This window comes from Glycine soja, chromosome 7 (assembly GCF_004193775.1).
Source record: "Glycine soja cultivar W05 chromosome 7, ASM419377v2, whole genome shotgun sequence".
NCBI classification, from domain to species: domain Eukaryota; kingdom Viridiplantae; phylum Streptophyta; class Magnoliopsida; order Fabales; family Fabaceae; genus Glycine; species Glycine soja.
Window position 1 is genome coordinate 8,239,525 of NC_041008.1, and position 13,071 is coordinate 8,252,595.

The following is a 13,071-nucleotide window of genomic DNA, read 5'->3' on the forward strand; positions in this document are numbered from 1 at the left end:
AAATTATACAATCACCTCATTTATTATCGACACAAATATAGCTCTATACAAAAATAAAATCAAAATGTATTGTACATCATATAACCACATACTAGATTTTTACTACATATCTTCATTAAAATATCATTCAATAAATATCATATAAATTCTAATAAATACATCATTCAATAAAATATCATATAAATTCTAATAAAAACATCATTCAATAAAATACCAAATTTATTTAATTATTAATCACTGTAATAAATATTAAAATACATAATTCAGTTAAATGTATACACAAAATTGTTTTAGCAATCTAATATTACTTTTACCAATCTAATTACTAAATTATTTTCAATTAATTACTAAATTAATTTTTAAGCAATCTAATGTTAGTTTTAGCAATTTTAAAAACTTTATATATATTATCATTTTTTTACCAATCTAATTACTAAATACATTGTTTTATTTTTTTTAATGATACTATAAAATAATATCACCATATCAATATTTCTAAAATTACTAAAACTATTACAAAAAAATTACACTACAAAACAAATTAAATATAAAATTCAGAAAATTTTATTTACAATTAAAAAAAATTAAAACCTACGGATTGACAATCCATATGAGTAATACGGATTATTGATCTGTATGGCAATACAGATTGATGATCCGTATGAGTCATATAAATAAGCAATCAGTATATTTCTAATTTTTTTTTACGTATCTCTTCTTTTTCCCGTACACCACTGGAGACAAAAAAATGCTTGAAAAATGAGACTAACAGAAGCAACTTATATTAAAGGAGTGAGATTTTGCAGAAAAAAAAGAAGACATTGCAGAAATGAAAAACGGATGCTTCCATTTGCGCAAAGTTAAATTCATCGTCGCTACCAAACAAGGCGTTATATAGACAATGTAAATGATTATGTAATTATTTGAATAAATAATATATGAATTTTACATACAAATAAAGTGTTTTCACTCTTATAGTAATTAATTAAACTTTGTTTTCTGTCAAAAATAAAAATTAACATTTGTTTACATACTGATAAAAAATTTAACCTTTACATAACACTGAATGTTTATTAAAACCTATTACTTCCCACTCAGGCCAAATAAAAAATGAAAAGGAGATTTCAATTAGTCATTAAACACTTTTTTTAACAGAACTAGCCATTAAGCACTTAAGATTAACGATACTCTAAAATTTCTTATATTTAAATGTAAATACCAAAAAAAAGAGATTCTTCTATGTACCAGTTTAAACTATTTGTACGGGTAGCATAGAAATAAAAATCCATTGCAAACTTTTCGATAAACTATAAATAAACGTAAGTTACGTAACATTGCTCCAAAACAAAATGCTACATCTCCTCCTCAAATATTAATTAGCAACCATAGAAAAACAAATTAAATCTACCACTTCTTTCCCAAACAATCCGGCAATCCCTTTTCCCATGATTCTATGTCCTCACACACATACGAAATTCTCTCTCTTTCCTTTGTACTCGGTCTTCTCCACTCTCACTGCAACCTAGGTACAACCTCTGAAAAAGAAAAACAAAAACACGTAAATTTCAATATCAACATGCACAAACAGAGTAAAAAGTAAAAAGTAGAGTACGTCCTTAACATGCAAGGTTAGTTAACCTATTTTTAAAAAGAACGTTAATTTGCATGCAATGGAGAACGTAGAAGATTTCATGCACGACGGTGAAAACAAGAAGGACACAACAAAATCCAAAAGAAGACACAACTGGGACTCTCGTGCATGCTTAACACCGAAGTTGGGGCAGTTCTAGCAGTGATTCGTCGTCCAAAATTCACTCCTCTCTACAACATCCCTTCCTCCGAAGATAGCTACACGACTCTTCCCTCATCAGTTCCTTACGATCCCTTCGCTCTCTCATTTTCAACCTTCAGCAAGAGTGGCGCACCATCTGCCCTCTCTTCCGTTCTCAAGATTCTCAAGTTTGAAGTGTTTGATGACAAGTCCTCCGGCTTCGGAGGATGCCGTGATGATGAAGATATTGCAAGTCTTGACGGGGATAATGCACCACAGGGCTTCGGCTTTGCTAGCGGATCAATCTGTTTGCACCCTCGTCGACACGTGCTTTCAAGTGGGTTAATTAAAATACTACTTTTACTGTGTTAGATTTTGTCAGGTTAATTTGGAAAACTATTCATGAACACCGAATGTGCCATTATGAGAGAAAGATAAGAGACAAAAAAAACACATAGGTTTTATACGTATTATGACGTGACGTGATGAGAGAAATAGAGACATTATAGGTATCGGTGGGCAAAAACATGAGTTAGGGGTTCTTTTTCAACCTATCTAGCAAAAGGGTTGTTTTTAAATTATTTATCTAAGGAATATGTTTTTATTTGCATTGCGTCAAAGGTAAGGGACGTAATTTGATGGGGAATTGACCTATGACATTGAGCTATATTGTGCCAAAAGCTTTACGCAATGAGTTACTACACCTGCAGGGACGCAATCACTTTTTGTCAACGTGTGTAGTGTTAATTGCTTTCGGTCGCATGTGTTGTACAACTACAATGGTGCAACCACTCTTGATTTTATTTTTCCCGGATCTTCACAGTGAATTTCATCAAAGGAAATTAAGACATCTCATAATTTAGAATTCAACCTAAAAATAAGCAAGATGTGGTAAAAAATTACTTACATCAAAGATAAAACTGAGATACTATCAGATAATTATATTGTAATTTCAACACATTAATTACTTGTTAAAATTCTCTTGATTTTAAGTGAAATGAATAATATGTACACTAATATCATCTAACTACGTGCAAACCATTATATATAATACATTTATTTACTTTAAAATTAGCTATTTTAAAATTTATATTTTTAATATTTTTTATTAATTGAAATTAGTTTTTTTTACACTAACAATACATCTTTACTAATTTTTTATAAGTATCAGCTAATTAGTATTGATTTTGTAAAATAGTTTATTGCTTGATTTCTTTTAAAAATATTATTAATTGTCATTTTACAAAATTAAGAATTAAAATGATAGTTTTATAATTAAACAAAAATATGAAAATTTTGTGAAAGTTAGAATTTAAGTGACTTGACCAATATTATAAAGAATAAAAAGTTTCACCATATAGATTATTTCAAATTAAATAGTGATATTAAGTTCGAATTATATATATATATATATAATTAATTAATTAATTACATTAGATAATTAAAAAATTCTCCGATAATAATTCTTTGACTGGATCAAATTTTTTTTTGTCACTATTTTCTTAATTATTCAATCAATATTTGTTTTTAAAAAAATTCCGACCATTGAATGCTATTTTCGTGCTATTCGTGCTAAATAGCAACACTCATATTGTTAATGCAGAATGAATATCCATTAGTTTAATCAATTAGTAATTTTCAATCTAGATTTTATTCTACAAAAGATACGTGTGGGACATATAGAAGAAAAATAGAGATTTCAATTTCCAAAGTACAAGAGAAGTTACGCGGGTTAGGTGGTGATTCTCTTTTTGATCCCACACACCGCCGCGTGAACAATTTTACAGTATAACAGTGATTGATATTTGAGGGACACATTATAATATTTATAACACTTAAATATTTTTTTTAACAAACGGGGCTCACACCCTAATAAGAACATTTTATCGTCTAAGAACAAAAATACTATATAGCAACGTCCATTAAATAAAACCGAGTGTGAAGATCTAGAAAAAATAAAATCAAGATTGGTTGCGCCATTACAGCTGTAGCAACACACGCTACCGAAAATGCTGACATAGTCTGTCCAAAAGTGGTTACGCCAATGCAACTATAGCAACCCATTGCGCAAAGCTTTTGGCTCAACACAACTCAATGTCACATGTCATCTCCCCGTTGAATTACGCCCCTGTCTTTGGGGCAATGCAAAAAAAAAAACAAACCTCTTCGATAAATAGTTTGAAAACAGCCCTTTTTTGATAAATAGTTTGAAAAAAGACCCCAAACTGGTGCTTTTACCGGTATCTGTGTTTAAAAAGTGTAAGTGTTTGTGTGTTATCACTCCATTAATTTTTGGAGAAAACTTAATATTGGGGTAAGAAAAATATTTGATATATACTTAATATATTATTTAACATTTAGAAAGAGAGAAAAAATATAAATATAATAAAATTTATGATAGAATAAAAAAAAGAAAAAAAAGATATTAGTTAGATGTTTAAAATAAAGAATAATTTGTATATCATTACTCTCCAAGTAAATGGTAGAAACATAAGTAATTAGATAGTTTTGGTCCATGTGTAGAAGTCACGTATATAATCAAATGGAGGGTATACTATACTGTCTAATTGTTAGTTGAATGATTTTTTTGATTGATTTACAATACTATAAGATTTTTACAGTTACTTTGTATGAAAATTATATTCAGTTTATTTATAAATATGATTTATGATACATCATTATATATATAGTATTGTTTGATCCATGTACCCCTCATCACTTAACAGAAAAAAGCTTTCAGTTGCTATCCAGTTTTTTAAAAATAGGCTGCAACTGTGATTTTGAACATAACGACAAGATTTTTGGAGTTGCTATAAGTCTACAACTATAATGTGACTACAATTGTGACTGATTGTATTTATTCATTCGCAATTTCCTACAATACGAAGGAATGCAATGAATACCACCATGACCACAATTTAAGACTTTGGTCACCAAAAAGGTTTTGAAATAATGTTGTGGTTGCATTTGCAATTGTAGTCATGGAAACACCAAAAATCTGGATGTTGTAACTAATCGCGGTCACATACGATGCTTTAAAACCTTTGTTGTTGCAGTATCAAACACAGATAAAAAAAAACATTTATCATTGTAGGCTGTTAATGCTGTTTCTGTATCTTTCTTTTTTAACATGACATTATCGTGCTACTTGCTAACAAGGGAGGATTTAAAATGGATTCTACTTTCAGGTTGTTCAACAATCGGCGACAAGAGGGGATTTGCTGCAGAGGAGTGCGAGGTACACCATGCACGAGCTTATCCAAGTTGTGTTTGCCAGGTTAACAGAGATTGAGCCTAAGGATAGAGAAGGGGATTCAGAATCAGGCATGGAGGATGGTGATGAGGGTGGTGGTTTGGAATCTGGCTACGGTGTTCGTTGCGCCATTGACATCTTTCATTTTTTTTGTGCTCTTTGTTGAATGTTTTGTCCATAGTTGAGGCAGATGGGTCTACTTCTCACACTGCTGATGAAGATGTTCAGATTTTTGCCTTGGTTTTGATCAACTCAGCCACTGAACTGAGTGGGGATGAGATAGGGAAGCGCCCAAAGCTCTTGAGGATGATCCAAGATGACTTGTTTCACCATTTGATTTACTATATATTGGACATGGTCAAGCTCCTTTGTCTTGTCCATGATTTGCAGCATCGTGTTGAATGCCTATCACTTTCTCCGAAGGTTAGAGATGTTTCAAGGAAAGAACTAACAGAAGCTTCAAGAGAATTTGGTTTTATTTATGATCCATATGCCCATCTTATCCCTTAGTTGCATTGGTTAAGAAAACAAAAATACAAAGTTTTTACTAAAAAAGAACATTTATACTACTACTGAAAATGCAAAAACCATTTAAAGTATTAAAGAGAGTCACTCAAGAAATTATTACATAGTATGTGACTATCATGTGTTTATGATCCTAACCAATCTTTAGGTGACCTATGATCTAAATTTTCAATTTACGAAAGATCTAATAAAGTTGATGTCGTGTCATTTAGATATTAGTTGGGATCATGATGATCCGAACCATGTAATAAATTTTCCACTTAACCTATTGCACTTGGTTTAGAGGATAAGAAAAAATCATGTCAATAATTTTAATACATCAGCAATGCAAAATTTTTTTAGTCTCAATCAATTAAAAGTTAACCTGAGTATGAATTCTAAAGTAATTACAACAAGAGTCAATAATTTTATCATATATATGATACTTTATGATTCAATGACAGCATAACAAATCTTTACACTAATTAATACATTCTTATTGCTTGAAGGAGAGAGATTGAAGAGTTTCATTTTTTTTTGTTATATTTATTGTTAGATTTCATCTTAAAACCAATTGGCATTAAGTGAAGTTGCCCAACAGATATATAAGCCGCACTCCAAGGATTGAGGCAGCCGATGTGGGACTTGGGTATTTCCCAATACACCCCCTTCACGCCCAGCACTTATTGGGCTTGGTGCGTGAACCACAAATGGTGGGTACTCGTCGCAGCGGAAGTGAAGACGAGGTCCCAAGGTCAGAACCTGCTCTGATACCATGTTAGATTTCATCTTAAAACCAATTGGCATTAAGTGAAGTTGCCCAACAGATATATAAGCCGCACTCCAAGGATTGAGGCAGCCGATGTGGGACTTGGGTATTTATACCATGTTAGATTTCATCTTAAAACCAATTGGCATTAAGTGAAGTTGCCCAACAGATATATAAGCCGCACTCCAAGGATTGAGGCAGCCGATGTGGGACTTGGGTATTTCCCAATATTTATCTTTGATTTTGGTCTTGTAGGTTTATTCGATTCCAACTAGAAGCATTCTTTGGATATGTGCTGTTTAGAATTGCAAGTTTTGGGAGCACAATTCCACTTCAAGGCATGAATCTTGACCAGGCTTTAGATTTTATCTAGAAAGTTTCTGGCTGCCAGGAGAGTCACAAAATATTCAATGTGTGCTCGAAGCCTTCATGGAGAGGTTTTATGATCATCAATCCTCAGACATGTTTGCAAACAAGGACACTGTTCTCATCTTGTGCTACCCCCTCATCATGCTTAACTGATCAACACAACCCCCAATTTAAGAAGATGACAGAGGAGGAATTCATCAGGAACAATAGAGCAATCAATGCAGGAAAGGATTTGCCTAGAGAGTACCTTTCTGAGCTTTTCCAATCCATTTCCACTTGTGCATTTTCTCTAGAGCAAACCACTGGGTCACTAGACATGAATCCAAGTAGGTGGATTCAGCTCATAAACCGATCCAAAGTGGAACAACCTTTCCACAATGTGACTTCAATCGTAGAATATGTAGAGATATGTTTGCCTGCATTGCCGGTCCAGTGGTGGCTGCTCTATCATCATTCTTTGAGCATGCTGATGAAGAGGAGATGCTCCATGAGTGCATTGAAGGGTTATTATCAGTTGCAAGGATTTGCCAGTATGGACTAGAAGATACCCTTGATGAGTTCATAACATCATTTTGCAAATTCACAACACTACTAAATCCTTATGCTTCTATAGAAGAGACCATGTTCACCTTTAGTCATGATTTGAAGCCCAGGATGGCAACAGTTGCTGTTTTCACCATAGCAAACTACTTCAGAGACTCAATTCAAGGAGGTTGGAAGAACATTGTCGATTGCTTGTTAAAACTCAAAAAGATTAAACTACTACCTCAGTCGGTCGTTGATTTTAAGTCGGTGGATGTCGCAACAACACCTGAATCAGGTGTCATGTCTCCAACTGATGATCATAAATTTGGCAGTCAGAGAGTTGCTAGCATGATCTCTTGGTTTTCACATCTTTCGTCAGAAAGTATGGAAGATGATTTGACCCTTGGCAGTGAATTTGAACAGAACACTAAATGATCAAAATGTGCAAAATTGGTAGCATCTTCAGCAACTATTCAAACATCCCCAAAGAATGCTTACAAAGCCTTGGGAGATCTTTGATATTTGCAGCTGCTGGAAAAGGCCAAAAGTTCAGTAAACCAGTGTAGGAAGAGGAAACGGTCGAGTTCTTTTGGAATTGATCACTGCAATATCATTAGCCAATGTTCACAAATTCCACATATTCTGGCCAAACTTCCATGAGTATCTACTTTCAGTTGCTCAGTTTCCAATGTTCTCCCCAATCCCATTTGCAGAAAAAGCTATTTTAGGCCTTCTCAGGGTCTGTCTCAAGCTTTTTTCTGCACCAAGAGATGACAAACTAGCCGAGGAACTTATTTTCAAGTCCATAACCTTAATGTGGAAGCTTGATAAAGAAATCTTTGACACTTGTCACGATGTCATATCACAATTAATTAGCAAAATACACATTGAATACCCTGCAAATGTGCAGACTCAATTAGGATGAAAGTCAGTGCTAAATCTATTATTAGTTTCATGGAGGCATCTTGAGACCTATCATATGGGAATTTGAGGCTTTGATAGCATTATTTTCTGATGGCTCTTGCATATCGGGCACAAACTATGCATATTGCGTAGTTTGTGCCTTTGGTTGTTTCTTAGCCAGGAACAGTTCAGTGGACAAAAAGAAGATACTTGACCTATTGGCTGATTCAGTAAAATTGTTGATTCACTGGCACAGAAATCAATACTCGGATCCGGGAAGCAATGTTAGTATTGCAAGCTACACAAGCAATTCTTCCTTTAAGGACAATTCAAGAGGTAGTGCTTCTGCAAACTACAACATGAACCTATTTGTGAAACTTGGAGAAGCATTCAGAAGGACAAGCTTATCAAGACAGGAGGAGATAAGAAACCATGCAGTTTCTTCTCTTTACAAGAGTTTTGTAACATTCCAATTTTTCGTAAATAAATTTAAAAAGCTTTTTAGTAAAATAAATAAATAAATAAATAAATAAATATAGAGCAAATAATAGGCTGAGTACCCTAGGTATAAATAGTTATGTTAAGTCAGCTGTCTCCTTTTGGCCTCATTTTCGTTTTTCCCCTTCTCCTCTCAAAACTCTTTCTTTTTCCCGCAGTCCACCAAACCAGTCTCAGAAAAACGACGATCTCGAACCCGTTCACCGTTGGATCGTCATGAAATTTGAGTATCATGTTCGCAACACAATTCCGAGAATTCTCACCGTTGGGAATTTCGATATTATGTCTGAACTGAGAGAAACACCCTTCGCATTGTAGCTTTTTTCTTTCCCGCAGAAACCCAGAGCTGTCTTGGTAAAACTACGATCCCGGTTTCGTTAACCGTTGGATTATTATGAAATTTGGATATGTTGTTCGAAATTCAATTCCGCACGCTTCCACCGTTGGGATTTGCGAGATAATATTCGTGTAGGAAGAAAAAGGAATCGCATGAAGACAGTATAAGTGGAGGTTTCAATCTATTTTCCGTCTATCTGACGTTTGGGAATTCTATCGGAGCAGTCGGAGGAATAACTGAAAGAATTTCAGGGAACCGCTAGAAATGTTGCTATCCCTGGCTGAAGACACGTGAGTCCGCTCAGAGGTAAGGGATGAGTTATTCACAGTTGGGGATTAGTGAGAACATGTGTAGGGATCCTTAGAGGATTAAATTGGGGTTTTATTTTGAGATGTTTATTAAATTGCAATTTTTCCTTTATGATTATAAATAAAATATTGATGTCCTAATGAAAATTGCTTGATAAATTGTGTTCTTGATATTTGTATATTTCGACCTATGATTTTGATATAATTGTGTAATATTAGTTAAGGGGTTTTAGTCCTAATGTTGTGATAGTGTTTTATATAAATTGTTATATTGAGGATATGAAATGATGATTCAAATTGTGAGTATGTGATGAATTGTAGAAGAATATGTTGCTTTGAGATTATAATATTGTTATTGAGATTGAGTATAAGTGTAAAGTTGAACATGTGTTAATTTGTGAGATACGTGTAAACATGTGATGGTGAATTGTCACACTATGAGAAGTGAAATTGTAAATGAGTTCTAGTTGTGGATAAGTGTGTAGTTAACACTTGATGTGAAATTACTTGTGTTGTAAGCTATGAATTGTACAATAACCCGACCAGTGTTATCTTGAGAAAAGCGTTGATGCGCAGTGTTAAAGAGAAAATGTAGGTTTCCTATTTAGGAGCCAGTGTTAAATCATAGTGCGACTGTGTTGAACGTGTTTAAAACACGAGTGTAAGGTCGTGAGTATTGTATAATTCATGAGCAGTGTCTGCATGCAAAAATTATTTTAGGGGTTGGACCTGAATCAGGAGGGAGAGGCCCTGACGGACTTTTCGGAGTGTAGGCCTTGGGGGTCACCGGGTTTGAGTGCTCCTTTAAGCCTATGCTGATCTCATATGGTTGGAGCATTCTCGCAAAACATCATGACCCTGACTGGTCTCCCTATGATCTTACTTAGTGAGAGTGACCTGACAAACCCATTGTGTGGTGTGTCTTGTTATGTACTCCTAAGCGCCCCAGGGTGGTTTTTCACTGACATGGTACCACATTGTATATAGGATTGAGTCTTAGCATAACTATTGCATATGCTTGCTAATTGATGTGTTATTATATCTTGATCGAAGTGTGGGATTCTTGTGTAATGTGATTGATAATTGAAAAGTGAATTTTGAATGATGAAGTGGTGAAGTTACGTGAGCTATGTTTAAGCAAGTGGTATCTCATTTATATAATATGTATATTTAATTGTCTTGTTTCTCTATTAGCTAGGAATGTGATAACTCACTCCCTGTGTGTTGTTGTGTTTGGATCCTGTGATGATCTTGAACTTGTGTTCGGGGGAGCAGATGAATAGGTGGATGACTATGAAGAACCTCATGCTAGAGGACACGGGAACACCACGCTCTGATAGGATGTGACATTAGGATATAGGTTCTATATTAATTGTATGAGGCTTATATGATTTTCTTTGAGTCGAGATGACTTTATTATTTATTTGGACAAGTTTGAATATGATGTAGAAGAAAGTGAATGTGAACCTTTTATCCATTTGAAAAGCTTGTATTTAAAAATGTTTTAAAAATACTTTTAATTAATATTTGAATTTTTATTCCTTTATTAATATATATGTGAGGGGTAGAGGGTGTCATAAGTTTCAATCTAGCTGAGGAACTGCATTACATGTCATCAAACCGCATCAACTATTTCAACTTTGTGATTTTTGCCATGGTTGATGAGCTTCATGAGAAGATGTTGGAGTACTCAAGGAGGGAAAATGCTGAGAGGGAATCAAGGAGTACGGAAGAAACCCTTAAGCTTGCAATGGAGCTGTTGTCAGATATGTACTTGCAGTCATTGAGACAAATAACCGAGAGTTCGGGATTTAGGACATTCTGGTCAGGCATATTGAGAAGGAAGGACACATGCATGAAGGCTGATTTGGGACAGTATGGTCCATCAACTTTGGGTGAAATAATCCCTGATTTGTTGAGAAAGATCATAACACAAATGAAGGAAGAGGGAATTTTGGAACCAAGATATGTGGGAGATTACATATACTTAGATACAGTGGATATATGCCCTCATCTCAAGGATGAGTTATTTCCCTTATAGACCAAATTTTACCCCATTTTTTTACACCATTCATTGGTTTTTGTAGCACACTTCCTTTGTTTTTCAACTTCTTTTCAGCTGATGTAAAACAATAGTAGTATTTTATTCCCTTGATCTTAGTGGACAGTTCTTTAACATGAAGCAGGCATTTTCTTGTCTCACAAGCATACAAAAAAGATAGCAAAACTTTGTATTTTTCTACATCCTTGAGGAAATTCTAATTTCATTACTACCTCCCATTACTTAATATCCTGACTTAGCATAAACCATGAATGCATTATTTGCTCAAGACTTGGTTTCAATCTCATATTATACTGTTCTTTGTATCACACTGATACTAGCAAAACTAAGGTCTTTGCATTTTTCACATCCTTGAGGATATTCTGATTTCATTGCAACATTCCACTGCTTACTATCCTGAGAAATGTAAACCGTGTCTGCATTATTTTTTCAAGATTTGGTTTCAATCTCATATTATACTATACTTTATATCACACTATTGCTGGCATCCGAACCAGTTTTTGTTTGTTGATTCCTCAGTTTACGGGCAAAGTCAAAGCAATTTCTTCAGATAGGTTTGTATTCCAGTCAATAAAGCATCTCTGCACAAATCTATTACATTCAACAATGGCCATGCATATTTGCTTGAGTCAACCCCCTTTTAAGTTTCTGCAATCACTTTGGTTATTTGAGGAATTTTGACATCAAATTCTTTTTAATTATAAAAAAAATGTCATTTTGTTCCTCCAAAAATCTCGACAAAGTTTTAATCCCTCGATCATCAATAATATCATTAATTTAGTCCTCCTAGCATACAAAATTAATATCAATTTAATTCTTCAATGATAGGAATCATACAATTTTGTCCTTTGGTTTCGCGTTCCGTAAACAGCAAGATGATTATAATGACGTCAATATATTTAGCAAGACCGAAAAAGATTAACTCTTATCATTTCAATGAATTTTGGCGTTCAAATCTAATGGATCTATTGTTTACTCCATCGAATGAAAAATTGAAGTAAAATGATGTTATCTCACAACACAATGTTTTTAAAAATTGCTATTAAACAAATAAAACCCTTCACGATTCATTAGCTTAATTGTGATTAGACTGAAGTTGAATCAATAATAAAATATACTATCAGTCCTAAAAATCATTATTTTTTTAAAGGAAAAAAATCATATATATATATATATATATATATATAATTGAAAAATCAGAAATAAACATTTTTTAATGGTTTTATATACTACATCTTTCTATTTTATCAATAGACATGTAAATGTAAAGCTATGAAATCTTTTAAGGAAATGGATCATCTACGGTAATAGTCACTGGATGAAAACTTCATCTTTCAATAAATTTTATCAAATATAATATCATTCTGTTTCTAAAAAATAAACAATGAAATCAAAACAGTTGGCCATGTCAACTTTCTATTTTTTCAGGGAAGATCTATTCGCAAAAATAGACCATCTGCTTCCAATTACCGTTTAATTTCCCATAAATCCTAAGTTGAAAATCTTAGTTTTTTTTATTTTTGGTATTCATTTTAACAAAATAACATTTTCAGAAAATCATATTTTCTAGAAATGTTTTTAATTAGTTTTCCACAAACTTTTACATGAAAAAAAGTAAAATTTTTATTTCTCCAAGTTTAATTATTCTTTACATAATAAAAATATCATATTACTCATTTATTATGACAAATAATTAAAATATTGGTAAAAATACTCTTATAATTCTGATTTCTAAAAAATTTATTTAAATATCAAATAATTTTTTTACTCAT

At 33.2% G+C, this 13,071-nt stretch overlaps 1 pseudogene; it reads left to right on the plus strand.

The window, feature by feature from the left end:
• Positions 1 to 1,973: 1,973 nt before the first annotated feature.
• Positions 1,974 to 11,278, plus strand: LOC114419746 (annotated as a pseudogene).
• The last annotated feature ends 1,793 nt before the right edge of the window (positions 11,279 to 13,071 follow it).